At 40.1% G+C, this 15,323-nt stretch overlaps 1 protein-coding gene; it reads right to left on the bottom strand.

Moving 5' to 3' along the window:
• Positions 1–15,323, bottom strand: part of LOC132106083 (gastrula zinc finger protein XlCGF49.1-like) — a 473,864-nt gene that overhangs the window by 422,377 nt on the left and 36,164 nt on the right.

Below are 15,323 nucleotides of genomic sequence, written 5' to 3'. Positions count from 1 at the left end.
ACTGGGTATTAAATAACAAAAGGTTAGACCTATATGCACAATTAGGATTATAATGGTTCTATCTTACATTTGAATTTATTCATAGGGTTGTGGTTGGAATGACCCCCAATTTCCACCAGATGCGTAACGGCTGCGTTACGGCTCCGTCACGGCGGCGGAGTCAATAGGTTTCCATTAAAGTCAATGAGTGTATTTCCACTGAATGCGTTACAGCTGCGTTCCGACTCCGGCGATCCGCAGCCCTCCGGACCAGATACGCAGAGCTTCTATTTTTGCCGGATGCCGGAGCGCTCCGCAGCACTACAGGGCAGAGTACGCAGGACAGGAAGTCGAGTGACAAAACAGAACAGCCAGAAACAAAATAAAAGATCCGTTTAATTTTCAAAATAAAATACACCGCGCCCATATTTCCCTTCACTACACCTTGAAAACGTCATAATGGGCGGAGACAGGCTTGTTGAAGTTTTAACCCCGTTGACACGATGGATGAAGAAATGAAAAGAGAAAAGAAAAGAGTTCTATCCTATACTCCTTCGGATGGAAAACTGTTCCTGGTTTGGTAGTTCTGTTTATAGAAACTACATATCGCGCGATCACACCAGAATTTGCGAGATTACATGGGGCATCGTGACGTCAGCTGTCAGTCATGACCGCAGCTGTTACGCAACAAATACGGACCTGGTGGGTATTGACGGACGACGGAACACGGAGCTGTCACGCAGCAGAGCCGTTACGCATCTGGTGGAAATTGGGGGTTAGTATTATGAGTAGGCTATATTTGTTGCAAATATGGTGAATTACATTTTTGCACTTTTATTTTCTTTTATAGGGTTTTTGTTCAAAACAATGTTTCCGGAGAGACTAAATCGTCTTATTTTACTGTTTTTGGCATAGCACCATATTGCAAGTCACTTCTGATGGACAGAATAAAGTCTCTTAAGGATGGATGTGTTTTGCTTTTTGATGAAAACTTCAATCAGAAGACCCAAACAAAGCAAACATCAACGCGCTTCAAAATCGTCGGTAGTGCTGCGTAAGATTTGTACGAGAATGCCTCCAAATAAGTGCATTTTTGGATGTGGGCGAAAGTTTACCGTGTTCAGCTTCCCCAAGAACCCACCGTTACATAAACAGTGGTTGCAGTTTGTTTTTCCGGGGCAGGAGTGTATCGAGTACGTTTGTGTGTTCTGGACAAAGGGCAACTCAGGAACCGCACTCCAGTGGTTTGAGTCTTACTTATCAGATAGGTCCTTTAAAGTATCTTGGAGAGGTGAGGTGTCCAAGTCGCAACATTTACCTACTGGGGTGCCTCAGGGCTCAATTCTTGGACCACTTCTCTTCTCTGTCTACATGGCATCATTAGGTTCTGTCATTCAGAAACATGGCTTTTCATATCACTGCAATGCTGATGACACTCAACTCTACCTCTCAATCAATCCTGATGATCTGATGGTAGCTTCTTGCATCTCAGCTTGTCTAACAGACATTTCTTGCTGGATGAAGCACCATCACCTTCAACTCAACCTTGCCAAGACAGAACTGCTTGTGGTTCCATCAAACCCATCGTTTAATCACAATTTCACCATCAAGTTAGGCACATAAACTATAACTCCCTCAAAAACAGCCAGAAACCTTGGAGTTATGATTGATGATCAGCTAACTTTCTCAGACAACATTACTGAAACTGTCCGGGCCTGCAGATTTGCTTTATTCGACATCAAGAAGATAAGGCCCTTTCTTTCTGAACATGCTGCACAACTCCTTGTTCAAGCTCTTGTTCTGTCCAGGCTGGACTATTGCAATGCTCTATTGGCAGGTCTTCCAGCCAGTTCTATCAAACATTTAAAATTAATCCAGAATGCGGCAGCAAGCTTAATTTTTAATGAAACAAAAGAATACACACCACACCTCCGTTTATAAATTTGCACGGGCTACCAATAGCTGTTCGCATAAAATTCAAGGCATTGATGTTTTCCTACAAAACCATCACTGGCTCTGCAACCATTTATCTAAATTCATTACTTCAGAATTATGTACCATCTAGAAGCTTGCATTCTGCAAGTGAACGTCGCTTGATTGTGCCATCCCAAAAAAGCACAAAGTCACTTTTATGTACTTTTAAATTAAATGTTCACTCCTGGTGAACTCAATCCTAGCAGCGGAGTCCTTAGCCATCTTCAAGAATCGGCTTAAAACACATCTCTTCTATTTTTATTTGACCCTCTAACTTTAGCACTCATTATTCTAATGCTATTATATAAAAAAACAACAACAACAAAAATTAAGTAGTTTTCTAATCTTTTTGTATCTATCTGTTTTCGCTTCATTTATTATACAATTAACAAAAGCAAGAAAAAAAGACCTCTAACACTAGCTTGCTCTATTCTTTTTCTATTTAATCTGTTTTATTGTTATTATATTATTTAAAAGCCCTTGCTATGTGTACTGCGTTTAAGCTAACTGAGACTTGTTTTAGCACTTGTATAATATTGCTCTTTTGTTGTTTTTGTTTGCTTCTATTGTCCTCATTTGTAAATCGCTTTGGATAAAAACGTCTGCTAATGTAAATGTAAAGGTTAGGGAGGGACGATTTGGAAAGAGATTAATTCAGAACAAATCTGCTGCATAGGAAGTTTGTTGCACGTCGCATAAAACATTTAAAAATGTCAATAAGTGGGAGTGAGAGAGACACATGGATAAATCTGATGCAAGAGAGAACTCAATATGGTCCGGTTTTCTGAGTGCAGACACACACGGAAATCGTGTCTCACAGCGCGTGAGTACTCTCTGAGCGGCAACCTCCTGCTCTCTCTCGTGAAGACTACACGGAAGTGACTAAAACTGTAATTCATCGAGTGGCCACTAGAGGCTGGCTCGAAAAGGGAGTCAATCCCATAAAACCACCCATGTTAAAATGCACAACTTTACAGCAGAAAAAATGTTTACATCCTGGTACAAAAAGTGGTTTTGGATTTTTTAAAAAGGAAAACACCTTAAAGTTTTGCATATTTAAGGGTGTGGCCACTTTCAGCAATCAGTGTATATAAATCAGCCTTTTTGACCATTTCCGATTATCTGGGATTGATGTGCGGTGACGCACTGCCAAGATGGCGACTGCCCACTTCACCTACTTTGAACTTCAAAAATGCTCATCAGGAGTCTACAAGTGATGTCACGAACACTACATCTATGTTTTTATACAGTCTATGGTACTCTCTCACGTCGCTTGAATGGATAATTGCACACAAAATGGTTGAATTGTCCGTTTTGATGAGTATTCTCATAAACACAGTTGATTACATCTTAAGTGAACGTAAACAGCAGGGAGAACTTGTATCAGTTCTAGAGCCCGACCGATATGGATTTTTGGGGGCCGATGCCGATGCCGATATTAACTCGAAAAGAGCCGATTTATAAGCCGATATTTTGATTTTAAAAATAATCTGGATATTAGACCCATTTCCTATAAACTGCATTTACACAACATTCAATAGCAAAATATCTGCCTGTTCTATGTATGTGGGCTGTATAAACCATTTTCCAGAATGGACATACTTTAAAAAAAAAGCCTTAGATTACAGTCTCAATGACTAAACAATTGCACATCAAAAGTATATATTTTTTAATGATCAAAAAACAGTCTGGTTTTAAACATTTAACACTTTTACTTTCTTCCAGTTGAATCTGGTTTTAACAGTCTGTGTGTTTACTGTAAATAAATTATAATACTAAAGTTAAAGTATTTGCAGAAGTAGTCCCACACTTTGCTGCTACAGCATTCACCTTTTTCAGCCATCTGTAGGCAGAAAGAGAGACAGAGAAAGAATAAGCAGGTGTATTAATAATATCACCATGTATCATTACTCATGTCATCATTAGAATTATAATAATAATAAACTGGGATCTCCTACATAGGCAACAATGAGAAATATATATTTTTTTTTTATTTGTCAAGCAATAGGTATTACCTACTTATATTTAACAATATTATTTCAACATTTTCCTGTTATGTCTGTAAAGCTGCTTTGAAACAATATGTAAAAAAAAAAAAAAGCGCTTGTTCAGCTCACATTTATTTACATGTCCCCTCTGGTTTAATCATTTCTGACGCACCTACTGTAGTTACTGTAACTACACTATATTTGCTCTCACAGACACATTCACAACAGACCCGTATATCTTCTCCTCTTCTCTTTGTGCAGTCTGAATCAAAACATCGTCTTGCCTACTATTACCGGAAGATTACGGAATCAATTCGAAGTTGAATGGTTAACGTTAGTGTCATGAACACACCGCTGTCAATTTTGAGAAGAACCACCTTCAAACAAGTTAATAGCAAGCATTTAAGGGGCCTGCTAAAAAGGAAGCTATTAGCTTTAGAGTAACGTAACCAGCCTGAATTCACCAAATTGTTCTCTGGACCTGAGGGTAGCCTCTTCTTCCTTGCTTCTCTCTTAATTCTCATCAGCAGGACTAGCGCTATCGCTCGCTTCTTACAACGGGACAGATACATGTTTGCTGCTGACCGAAAGGAGGAGGAACAGACTATGAAAGAGCTCCCGCTAAACGTTTTTAAAACTCCGCCTAAGCCATAGCGCAGCGCAAATCGCTTTGTATCTGAAGGGCAACGCTGAACCCAGCGGCAAGCGCCGTGCATACCGCGTCCTGTGTGAAAGGCCCAATTACGCGGTCATTATGTGGGAAACACACCGCAATAGAATAAGAATAAGTTAAACGCTAACGTTATAGTTTGACCTCCTATTAACGTTCGCGCTCTTCCACTGATAAACATGGTATTAGCTTTGTGGCTAATCTAATATAGCAATGCATTAGCGGCTGTAAGTGATGTTACAGAATATTTAGAAGTAATAATGATAGGACCGTTAGCTAGAACTACCACACAGTTTTTATATACAGGGTATGAACTAAATCTACAATCATTTCACATGACGAACGACAGACTCACCGTCAAAACAGTTGATCGCTTTCTTCTGTAGTGGACTTCTGGCGCTGTTGTTAACTCTGGAGCTGCAGAGCTCCCTCTGGTGGGCACACTATGCAACACTCATAATATGAGTGAAGCATGAGACTGAGGCCGTTATAAATGCCGATGCCGATTTAAATGCAATTAGCTTATATCGGCCGATAATATCGGCCGGCCGATATATCGGTCGGGCTCTAATCAGTTCATTGCATCCGTTGAGGCTGTGCATTCGGTTTTAATGGCATAGCAACCTAATTTAGTTGCCGAGTCATTGATGTTAATCAAACAACAAAAGACAGACAGAAAATCACTCACTGCTCTTGACTGAAACACTTTAGTGACCCTAAAGATTAATCTAAATTTATTTAGAGATAAATAGGTCTGCTTGAAAGAATGAAGAACATGGTAAACAAGTTGCTATAGAGAATCCATAATTAGCCTATATAACCATTGGCATTTCATTAAAAACAAAACCATGTTCTTGTTCTTTATGAGAAGTGGTTTTATTTCATTTTAACAAAAAGGCATGTTCTGTGTGACTGCAGTTAAATCGGTGTATATCATGATAAAACCTGGATTGCCTAGATCCAAGGAAGATGGCAAGCAATAAAGATTCTTCATGCATCAACAAGTTGAAAAGCATCCTCAAACTGCTCACTGAGACCAAACAAGTAGATGAAAATGATTACGATGATATTCTCAAACAGTACCCAAAATTTCTTTAATGAATCTGTGCCAAAGAGAAGGACAGATTTCACTTCAATTCTATCACAGGCTGGGTAGATACCATACCAATGTCAGGAGAAAAGCTGTACGAAAAACTGTGGAATGTTGTGGCACTCCTCCTAATGCTCTCGCATGGAAATGGTTTTTCATAGATTTTTCAGTCAACAGACAAATCGAGGAAAAAAAAAATGAAGGAAAGCTTTTACAGTGCACAGCATCTTGTGTGTGATCATTTGAGGTCAGTGGGGGAAATTGATTACATATTTTTTTGTTTTTAAAAGAAGTCTCTTCTGCTCACCAAGGCTTCATTTATTTATTGATACAATAATGCTGATTTGACACTCAAGAAACATTTATTATAATCAATGTTGAATACAGTTGTGTAAAAATTCATAAAGGCCCGTATTCATAAAGATTCTAAGAATCCTCTCAGAAAACTCTTAATTTAGCTTAAAAACTTTTACGTAGGAGTCTTAGCTTAAGAGTGATTCGGGACCGAACTCTGAGTAAGGAAAAGACAAAAACTTATCTTAGTGAGGAGGCGGGGTTGACCCCGTTGCTATGTATGACACAATCTTTTGAAGACTGTGATTGGTTGGTTGTCCAAGAAGGACAAGGACAGTGATTTTAAGTATAGGGTCTATTCTAATTCTCACTTTGAATTTACATGAGTAATTTTTCCTATTTGATCGTTCTCTCTTGCTCTCTCTCTCTCTCTCTCTCTCTCTCTCTCTCTCACACACACACACACACACACACACACACACACACACACACATTATATGTGTGTATAAATCCTTTTTTTATTTACCATGCTTTTAATTTCCTATAAGGTATTTGATTGGCTTAGAATGATAAAATTGTTCCACAAGGGACAAGAAACAGACATGGGCGTGTATAGAACAAACTATTAACGGTTCATTCCCCCTGTTTGTTCGCACCTATAAGCCTGCTATATTAAAAAATGCAGTTTTTTGAGCCTGCAAGGTGTGAATGTCCATTGGAAACGAAATGAACTGCGACACAATAAGATGTTCTGAAAGTGCTGTAATTGTTTGTGTGATCACTCTGCTTACAGAAGGTTGTGACAGACCCAAATCATCACTATTGCATTGTTGCATTTTCCCAGTTGGCAAATATCGTAATGTAGTGATTACTTTCATTTCTGGCGCTATGGCATTTCTGCGCTGTGTCGGAGATGTTAGCACGTCTCTAATAAGATCAGTCACAAACATGATCCCTGCACAATCTAATCTATAGCGTCTTATTAACTCACTGTCATCCATTGTCTGCAACACTCTTTCTGCCATTTTCACCTCTGCTAAAGAAACTCTTAAGCCTCTTAAAAGTCCTTGTCTGTGCTCCTAACAAGTTTGACCTTAAGACCTTTTTTAAGGGTTAAGATGCTTTCTGAATTACTTTTTTCTTTACTAGGATTTTTTCTTTAATTTTAAGAGTAAACGCCCACATTTCTAAGAATTTTCTTAGAATTTTGTCACTAGGAGCTACTTTTTGCATTAAGATTCTTTATGAATACGGGCCCAGGATTATTTGATGAATTAAAAGTTAAAACAAAACAACATTTATCTGAAATAGAAAGCTTTTGCAACATTAGAAATGTCTGTACTGTTACTTTCAAATAATTTAATGCATCTTTGCTCAATGAAAGTATTAATTTCTTTCTTTGATGATGTGATGGCGTTCGCACGTCCTGATATTGCTGAGTTAGATGTGTTCCTAGGTCAACATACAACCCGAATTCCGGAAAAGTTGGGACGTTTTTTAAATTTTAATAAAATGAAAACTAAAGGAATTTCAAATCACATGAGCCAATATTTTATTCACAATAGAACATAGATAACGTAGCAAATGTTTAAACTGAGAAATTTTACACTTTTATCCACTTAATTAGCTCATTAAAAATTTAATGCCTGCTACAGGTCTCAAAAAAGTTGGCACGGGGGCAACAAATGGCTAAAAAAGCAAGCAGTTTTGAAAAGATTCAGCTGGGAGAACATCTAGTGATTAATTAAGTTAATTGATATCAGGTCTGTAACATGATTAGCTATAAAAGCTTTGTCTTAGAGAAGCAGAGTCTCTCAGAAGTAAAGATGGGCAGAGGCTCTCCAATCTGTGAAAGACTGCGTAAAAAAATTGTGGAAAACTTTAAAAACAATGTTCCTCAACGTCAAATTGCAAAGGCTTTGCAAATCTCATCATCTACAGTGCATAACATCATCAAAAGATTCAGAGAAACTGGAGAAATCTCTGTGCGTAAGGGACAAGGCCGGAGACCTTTATTGGATGCCCGTGGTCTTCGGGCTCTCAGACGACACTGCATCACTCATCGGCATGATTGTGTCAATGACATTACTAAATGGGCCCAGGAATACTTTCAGAAACCACTGTCGGTAAACACAATCCGCCGTGCCATCAGCAGATGCCAACTAAAGCTCTATCATGCAAAAAGGAAGCCATATGTGAACATGGTCCAGAAGCGCCGTCGTGTCCTGTGGGCCAAGGCTCATTTAAAATGGACTATTTCAAAGTGGAATAGTGTTTTATGGTCAGACGAGTCCAAATTTGACATTCTTGTTGGAAATCACGGACGCCGTGTCCTCCGGGCTAAAGAGGAGGGAGACCTTCCAGCATGTTATCAGCGTTCAGTTCAAAAGCCAGCATCTCTGATGGTATGGGGGTGCATAAGTGCATACGGTATGGGCAGCTTGCATGTTTTGGAAGGCTCTGTGAATGCTGAAAGGTATATAAAGGTTTTAGAGCAACATATGCTTCCCTCCAAACAACGTCTATTTCAGGGAAGGCCTTGTTTATTTCAGCAGGACAATGCAAAACCACATACTGCAGCTATAACAACAGCATGGCTTCGTCGTAGAAGAGTCCGGGTGCTAACCTGGCCTGCCTGCAGTCCAGATCTTTCACCTATAGAGAACATTTGGCGCATCATTAAACGAAAAATACGTCAAAGACGACCACGAACTCTTCAGCAGCTGGAAATCTATATAAGGCAAGAATGGGACCAAATTCCAACAGCAAAACTCCAGCAACTCATAGCCTCAATGCCCAGACGTCTTCAAACTGTTATGAAAAGAAAAGGAGATGCTACACCATGGTAAACATGCCCCGTCCCAACTATTTTGAGACCTGTAGCAGAAATCAACATTGAAATGAGCTCATTTTGTGCATAAAATTGTAAACTTTCTCAGTTTAAACATTTGCTATGTTATCTATGTTCTATTGTGAATAAAATATTGGCTCATGTGATTTGAAAGTCTTTTAGTTTTCATTTTATTAAAATTTAAAAAACGTCCCATCTTTTCCGGAATTCAGGTTGTATTTTGTTGACCCTGGAACAACATTTTACTCAAAAAATGTAGTCTTGACCATATCCCTACACCTAAACATAACCTTAACCATGAGTGATACTTAAAATCAGAGGAAATGATAGATGAATGACACTGATGTACAAGCACCTAACAGTGATTTTAAGCGTAAACTTCACAAAATCTATAAACTTGTTCTTCAAATCTGATTGGTTAATCACAATGTTGTTCCAGGGTCAACAAAGATGTTGTCCCAGGAACATGTCTCACTTGGTAAAATCAGGTTCTGCATGGCATTCCTCGAGGAGGCCACAGACATAGACCCTCGATTCAAGGCAAAGGTGACAGAGTGAAATCTGGGATCAAGTAGTAAGTACTCATTAAATATTTTGTTTCAGAATATGCGCAGTTTACTATGAGATGTTTTTTCTTTCAAGTTGAATGAATGTGATAATGTACATGACATTGATGAATCATCTCCCTCAGTTGTTGTCAGGATGACAAGGTAATGGGAGTGAGGGCTGAGAAACAGATCGAAGATGGAGAAGAGCATGAAGCGGAGGAGGACTTAGTAAGTTGGATATATTTGTGAAATATAATATAATTAATAGTTCTATTTTGACCCCTTATAAGTAGGTGTTTTTTCTGTTTGTTTTTTTGTTTTTTTTTGAGGGAGGGGGCACAACAATACTATTCTGATGAGGGCACCCATTTGGCCAGCAACGGCCCGGAGAAAAGGCAAGGTTAATCGTCGACAAACAAGCGCAAAACTATTGATTGCCTTTTCCTAATTCATGCCTGCACACTAGGTAGCGCTGACCAGAAATGAATTTTTTCCTCAGATATGTGTCTCGTATTTGGTCCACTGCACAGCGTTAAAGGGGTGGTTCACTTTGAAATTAAATTTTGATAAGTTTTAGCTTACCTCAAGGGCATCCAAGATGTAGGTTTCTTTGTTTCCGCAGTATTTCCCATTTTGATATTTTTAGGTCAAACCGTTCTTGTCTGTGACTCATATAATGGATGTCTATGGTCACCAACTCAAAGAGCATGCACAGAGGAGTCAACATTAAACAATTCCCCACCGTAAGTACACATTGATGACCTAAGACACGAAACGAGCTGTTTGTGTAAGAAAATGAACAGTATTTATATCGTTTTTACCTCTTGTACACAACCACATCCAACTGATCTGAGGGCGCGAGTGCTTCCTGATGTGATGTGAGCGCATACTCTGGCTTAGTCTGCACAAGCGCGGAAAGCGCCGGAAGCGATCTCTCGCGCGTGTACATCACTCATTGTTTACACTTACTGTCTATGGTTTACACAGAGATTTCGGAAGTGTTACCTTTCACTGTGAAGATCTAAACATATATAGACGTACATGAAATTGCAATGGAAGACGATTTCAAAATATACATAGACAACGTTTAATTTTTTTCACAACCATATTTATTTGAACCAGAATACACAGATCAAGTACCCAGGTACATCAAGAAGCACTCGCGCCCTCAGATCAGTTGGACGTGGTTGTGTACAAGAGGTAAAATCGATATAAATACTGTTCGTTTTTTTACACAAACCGCTCGTTTCTTGTCTTAGGTCATCAATGTGTACTTACGATGGGAAATTGTTTAATTTGGACTCCTCTGTGCATGCACTTTGAGGTGTTGACCAAAGACCTCCATTATATGAGTCACAGACAAGAACGGTTTGACCTAAAAATATCAAAATGGGAAATACTGCGGAAACAAAGAAACCTGCATCTTGGATGTCCTTGAGGTAAGCTAAAACATACCAAAATTTAATTTGAAAGTGAACTATCCCTTTAAATAAACTTAATTGGTTCTACACCAAAAACAGAAACGATCAATTATACTAACAAGAATACATCTTAAAATCGAAATAGCTACATTTGAAATTAACAGTGACTCACTAAATGTCAAACAGTGAATTCACTTCATATCTAAGAATAAAAAACTAACCTGTTTGTTCCTCAGTCTCTTCTTGTTTCACTTCAAATGTTTCTTCAATCTTCGTGTCTTCACTCTCCTCTTTAATAGATGGCATCTTTGTAATAGTTTGTCACGTGGACCTCATTTGCTTCACCAGGAGTTTTTCTGTGTGTGTGAGAACACACTGTCATGTTTAGGATGAGATTAACAGAAAGAAATAAACATCCAAACTAAAGCTCTTGGTGCATCTCAGTTTGTTCAGTGGTCGGCACATTGGCAAGGATGTCAATCAAAGTGATAGTGTTCTTAAATGGTGTGATAAAAAAAACATCTCAAAACTAAACAAATTCTGAAAGATCACAAATTATGCAAACGCTATCAGATTACATTATGTATCATACGCCAGTGAGAAAACATTACAGTACAAAGCCCACAATGTTACAATAATAGCGCCTTTCATTCTTTCAGCCTACCATAATATTCGGACCGAACATTTTGATCGTTCCTACACCTTTCATAGACAATATAAAAACATATAAATACATTTAGGCCACTTCTTATAGTGATTGCTATCAGGATGTGAAGAGATTTTCAACAAGCATAACAAAATGTTTTTTAATATTAACTCATCATTGGAAAACCACATTTTTTGGGGTTCTAAAGCTATAAAGAGTTTTTCGTTTTATATATTTTATTTTTTTGTAAAAACTTGGTTTCTCAACTGTAAATCATGTTTTTATGGATCATATAAAAATTTCATTTTTTTTTTACAATTTAATACATTACCATAGACATTGTACTACCCTGCTCATATGGTAATAATTTTTATAAAAAAAAAATTAAAAAAAAATCACATAAATCACGATTGACCCCCCCCGTTTGTGACTCGTTTGTATTAACATCATCATGAGCAGCAGGTGTCGTCATAGACATATAAATACCTAGACGCCTCATTGGCCACTCGACCAAACGTCAACGTCGCCGCCATATTGGAACGGGCCACTCTCCATATCAGGACAGAGGAAAACATAACCGACCCGTGTGCAGCTTGGGCATCTACAAACCCTCACACAATAATAAAAACAGATCTGTGATAAAACTGTGAACTTATTATATGTATTTTATTATTATTTTATTATTATATTTTCTTTCTTTTTAGCCAGTTGCAAACAGGACAAGGAAAGTTGAGGAAAGCCTGTTCTCTGCATTTCCAAGAGACAAGACTATGTTGTGTTTGTACTGGTTAAACCCAGATCAGCCCTGAATGAATGACCAGAATCACCCTGGTCTTATTCAAACCCCCCCCCCTCTCTCTCTCTCTCTATGTTAAGGCAATTTTTATAACAATATCATTTAATATAATTACTATAATTACCTTATTAAATGTTTCTGTAGTTTTTGTCAGATATTTGGAGGTGGATGCTGCACACTGCTTGGGGTTTGAGGAGATTCCTCTTCTATGTAAAGAGCTTTGAGTGCCCAGAAAAGCGCTATATAAATGTAAGGAATTATTGGTTATTATTAATTAAATATAACCAGTTTCTTCAGTCAATCACAATATTATAGACTGCATTTAAAATGCTTTGCACAGGCTGTTTAATGCCGATCATGTGCTGTGTGTGTCTTTACACAAAAACTACATGATGAAAATTGCCTAGAAATGAAAAACACAGGAACTCATAGTGAGTCCAGCTGCAATATCATGACAAAATCATTGTTCATTATTGCTAGTAGTAATAATGAGTATTAATTTTGACAAATATAAAGTTTTTTGAGGGGAGCATATCATATTCTGGTCTGTGCTAAACATAATGGTACTTTGAGTTCCCTTCTCGAGGCAGTAACTTGACATTACGTCAGCTATGACGTCTATGGGAACTCCTCCCTTCTCCACTTTCGCTGAAACCTTATGGGCTAATGCCAGCTGGGGACAGCTGGCCAATTGACGCGAAGCATGCAAATACTGACAGGTCAGCGGACAGTATAAAATGCATGGGCGCGAAAATTAAGTCAGAATCTCTTTCTTCACGCTAGAACTTCTAGCCTAGAAGTCTTGTCTAAGGGTGCTTTCACACCTGCCTCATTTAGTGAATCGTACCAGAGTTCGTTTCCCCGTTTGGTGCGGTTCGTTTGGGCAGTTGTGAAAGCAGCAATCGCACTCGGGTGCGCACCAAAAGCGGACCAAACAAGCATACCGAGACACCTTGAAGAGGTGGTCTCGGTACGCTTTCAAACGAACTCTGGAGCGGTCCATTTGTGGTGAGAACGTGATCCGACCTCGAACAGACCGAACTGCAAAAAGTACTGATCATTTTTGGACTAAACCAGCTGCCGTAGTCAGCTGCGCTGTGCATTATGGGATGAGGAAGTGTTTGTTGACAGCTTGCACTTTAGCATGGCAGCTCGTGGACAAACTTGGAGTAGTGAGGAGGTGCGGAGCCTCATAAAAATTTGGTCAGATGACCATGAGCATGCCAGAGTTAAGAAGAAGAGTTTACGAGAGATGCCCGCTCGCCGTTTGCAGTGCATTAGAACATTGTTTTCAAGCCGCATCCGCGCTTCATTATAGAAATGTATTGTTTGCATATTGTGGTGTATACAAACAATGTACTAGATTATGGCCAGGGACAAAACCAGCCCGCGCAGTCGTCTCTCCATAGTTGTGTTGTCTCCATGTTGTTTGCTTGCTTTCTCTCTTATGTTGGAATATTCCCACACGTAAATTCTGACCAATTCAAAAGCAGTTTAGGAAATATGTCATGGCCAATGAGTGATGTGGATGTTGTCATGTGACTGCATTTTGGTTTGTCTCAACTGGTTCGGACCAAAGCAATCAGTGTGGTGTGAAAAGGGACCAAAAAAGCTGAAAAATGCTACAATGTATAATTGTTTGCCCTTGCTTCGGACCAAATGAACCGAACTAGAGATGTGAAAGCACCCTAAGTCATCGTGGAAGTTGCAATAGAGGACTACTCACCCTGTTTTCCTCTCCGCATCTGATGGCTGCTACTGCCAGACTCGGACCTTTACCAGTTCTGTGTGACCTGCCTGGGTCTCACACGGACGACACATGCGCCCACTGCGCCTAGCTGCCAATGCGCGCCCTCAGAGCCAGAGTGGCTTGGACAAAAGCGGGAATAAGGTCCCGGCGACGAGTTTGACGTTGGCTTGGCGGACGATAGCTTCTGCCCCGCGAACTTCGTCCTCTTCGGAGCTGGCGAGGACACCCACTCTGCCACGCAGGCCATGTTCGGACGGGACCGAAGCCCATGGGTATGTGCCCCCCGAGACGCGGAAAAGGCGATGAGCCACATGATGCCCTGTCGCTCACTCGTCATCATCAGCGAGGTTCCGCTCTTCTGCACCTCAATAGGCTCTAAGACCACTTCAAAGCGGACGCTGGTTTCGGCCGAAACCAGCAGTGGTAAGGGCCTGGAATGAAACCTCAGAGTCAGTTGAGGAACCCGCGCCGCGAGAGAGCCAGTGCGCCTTCCTTGGCCACCGAGCCGTCTCCCTGACGGACCTATAAAGTGGAAGAGAATTGAAGCGCCATGTTCAAATGCATCATGTCCACCATGTTCCTACTGGTGATGATTGCTATGTGTGTTTAAATGCGGTTTGTGTGAGTTCCACAATAGAAGCATGTGTACAATCAATAAGAGCTTTTTCTTCCTCTTGCTCCCAACACTGTCTCACTCGCCCTGTTTCAGAGCAGCGCAGAGCCACAACCCATGATTATAATGGCCTAACAAGGGGGCGAAAGTGCCAACAACACAAAAACACGGTGTCACTCTCCCTGTTCAGATGCATCATGTCCCCCATGTTCCTACTAGCGATGATTGCTATGTCTGTTTAAATGCTGTTTGTGTGAGGAATATGTTAGGAATCGATGGCGATGCGAGCCCATCTCGCTCTAGAGCGTATAGAGGCAATTTCATCGACTCTGTGCTGTTTCAGACCAGGCAGGTCGTTTTCACTGAGGGAATTTCAGAAGCTTCTGGGACTGATGGCAGCGGCCTCTTCAGTGTGCCATCTGGGTCTGCTGCATATGCGGCCGCTACGTTTTGGCTGTAACTGTGGAACAGCCCGGATATGTTCAGCCCAGGAGTTCTTTTCTCGACGAATATGTCAACTTCAGGCTGGGGAGCAGTGCGCCTGGGTGTACCTGCCTCAGGCCTGTGGTCGAAGTCACAGAGAAGGTGGCACATAAACCGTTTGGAATTGGAAGCGGTGATCTTAGCCCTACAAGCCTTTCGATCGAAATTGGAGCGGCAACATGTACTGATTCGAACCGACAACACGACTGTGGTCTCGTAC

This window comes from Carassius carassius, chromosome 26 (assembly GCF_963082965.1).
Source record: "Carassius carassius chromosome 26, fCarCar2.1, whole genome shotgun sequence".
NCBI lineage: Eukaryota > Metazoa > Chordata > Actinopteri > Cypriniformes > Cyprinidae > Carassius > Carassius carassius.
Note: the sequence above shows the minus strand (reverse complement) of the source record. Positions and strands in the feature narration are given on the sequence as shown.